Source organism: Bidens hawaiensis, unplaced genomic scaffold (assembly GCF_021521415.1).
Source record: "Bidens hawaiensis isolate Kalapana, Puna unplaced genomic scaffold, B.hawaiensis_p1.1 tig00006693_1, whole genome shotgun sequence".
Taxonomy (NCBI): Eukaryota; Viridiplantae; Streptophyta; class Magnoliopsida; order Asterales; family Asteraceae; genus Bidens; species Bidens hawaiensis.
In genome coordinates this window covers 1,089,366-1,092,278 of record NW_027491455.1, presented here as the reverse complement: position 1 = coordinate 1,092,278, position 2,913 = coordinate 1,089,366, and positions in this window count along the sequence as shown.

Sequence of the window (2,913 nt, the reverse complement as noted above, 5' to 3'; positions counted from 1 at the left end):
ACTATCTTTCGCATTTAAGTTCATAGCGAGTAGTTAAACGAGCATGTTTTCGTTTAACTAGTTTGCTAACTTACGAAGGCCATAATATCAATATGTTGGCTTATATTAAACGTATATCACTTATAGATGACCCCCGAGATATCTGGGTCATAACCAGACCCGTTTGGTTAATCGTTTGTTCGATAACCAATAAGTGGTTAATCGCATATTTAGCATGTAAACAATAAGGTGTATCCAATTTTTTCACGAATGTCACACTTGGATAAGAGCACAACGCACGCAATGCACTTTCCGGTTAGTAACAACCAACGTACTCAGATAATCGCACAACGCAAGTAAGCAAATAAACACACAAGTCATGATACGAATTGTAGTTTGAATAAAGAATAACTAGGTAAACTTTTGAATATGATATACATGCTATCCCCAAAATGTGAAAGCGTTAAAAGAGGGTGTGAGAAATTCACCTTTGAATATGAGAAATGATAGTTTGTACAAGTCGAACAAAATGAGGCGAAGAATCACAGCGGATTATCCTAAACAGTTGTATTGATATGTTAAAACAACTAGTCTGAACAAAACGAAAGGTCAATGATTAATTGAGACATAGGGATTTTTTATTTAAAATGAATTAAAGTTTATATAACCATTTGATATTTATTATTTAAATAATGATTTGTAAATGCATAATTATAACTTATTAATATAAACTTAAATAGCAAGATTAAAAACAATTTATGATTAAATGTTTTGTATTATTTTAGTAACATAATAAACTAATTTGCTAATGAATTAGTTTAAAGGCTTTCATGATCTATTTTAAAGAAATTATACATGTTAGTTTATGTTGAACAAAAATAAACAATAAGTAATTATTTAAAGATATCAAGTACATTAGTCCTATTTTATAGAAAATTAAATAAAAATAATTTTGTAGGAATCATTTTATTTAAAAGAAAGCGTGTAAAAGTTTATGATCATTAATGGATTATAAGATTTAGATAAATATATATTCACGCTTGTTCTTACAAAATAACAAGGTTTGATACAAGATTTAGAAAAATCAAATTGTTAATTTTGGATATCCATGATCATAATGATTCTTAAAACCAAAATATAAGATTTTTATAATAAAAGTACCATGATCATTAAGAACAACTTATGAACTAGTATGAACATTCAAGATAAAATTAAACAAAAGCTATAAAATACATGTAATCATAAAATTTACTTTTTAGTGCTCTCAAGCTTAAGAAAAGAACGTATTTGAGGTGTGAAAATGATGGAGGATTAGTCCTATTTTATAGTGAAATTGTAGAATTGTTATGTCTTATGGTATTTATGAAAATTAATCATATTTAATATAATTAAAACACAAATTAAAAATACTTTAATGTGGTTTTCAATAGGTTTAACCCTTTTAATCCATTTTATTGAATTATTAAAACATTCATTAGTTTTATTTTCATTAGTTAAAAAAATAACATATGAAAAGATGATAATAATAATAATAATCCAAGAATAATTCTAGTGATTTACATTGAAAAAGTTCATGAATAAATTATCTTGATTATGAATGTTTTAAATAAGCATGCAATACTATAAGGGTGGTAAAAAATATAATTGCATAGAAATGATCACATAAAATACATGAAACGAAAATTGAGATTAATTAATAACATTATAAAAAATATATAAATAAATAAAAACAAAACCGAAAATTTAAAACGGGTCGGATTTTTGGGTTTTAAAATTAACGAAACGAATGTTACAAGTCGTTTACTACAAAGTTCATGTTTTTCTAATACTATAAGATCCGATTTGCCTTAGGATCAAATCTTAAGACAACTCGACATCTAAAACCTAAACTTTACACCAAGAACATACCTTTTGGTTCTGGTATGGTTCGGATCTGGACTAACTCATGGATCTAGACGAGATTCTTGTTTGATGATGAAGCTAGAACATGAAATCTATGCTTCTTTAGCTCGGATCTGGATTCGAATTGTAGAAGAAGTGTTTGTGTGTGTTTTTGAGTGTGTGTATGGAGGCAAAGGTGATAGAGATGAGAAGGTTAGGGTTTTAGAAAGATTTAAAAAGTTTAAATACTGCAAGCTCATGGACCTTAGGCCCATAATCATCTCTAAGCCCATCTTTTATCTTCGAAGCGCACACTCAACTAATTATTATTCAACGTAATTAAATAATAACACATAATTTATTAAATAACAGTTTTTTATTATCTATTCATAAAAAGTAGGATGTTACATTACGTCCCTGTGTCGCTGGTCGAGCCTCCTCCATTGGAGGAACTGGAGGTGCAGATCGAGGACTAGCCTATGGAGAGGGTTGCGCCTCCACAAGTCTAGGAGGGGGCGGAGGTGGATGATCAGATACTTTTAGTATCGTTTAATATCGTTTTATTTCGTCTAATTATTATCGTTTAATTATTGTGCCATTGATGTTTTATCAACTTTTAAATATTTGTTTTTATCAATTTCTAAATATTATTATGTCATTTTTATCAGCCTCCACCGCCGAAGCATATTCCGCGTACATATCGCGCTGTTCGTTTGCCTAATGCGACTCTGGTGCAGGTCGAGAGGCTGGCGCAGAACGTCTCAGAGCTAACGCAGATGGTGACCTGACTTGTTTGGCGGGAGGTCTCCCCGATGCGATGTGAGGACTACATGGTCTTACCATTACATTTTAACCAGGGGCTGGCACTTTGGGAACCAAACACGACGACGACGATGTTGTTGCTTAGAAATTATTGCTACATTTCTTTTTATTTTGTATGAACTCGTTGTAGTGCTTGTGTGTGTGTATCGTTTTATTTATATTGTTTTGTTGTAATATTTAATTCACACTGATTCTTGAATAAAACTTTTGTATTAATAAACTTTATTTAAA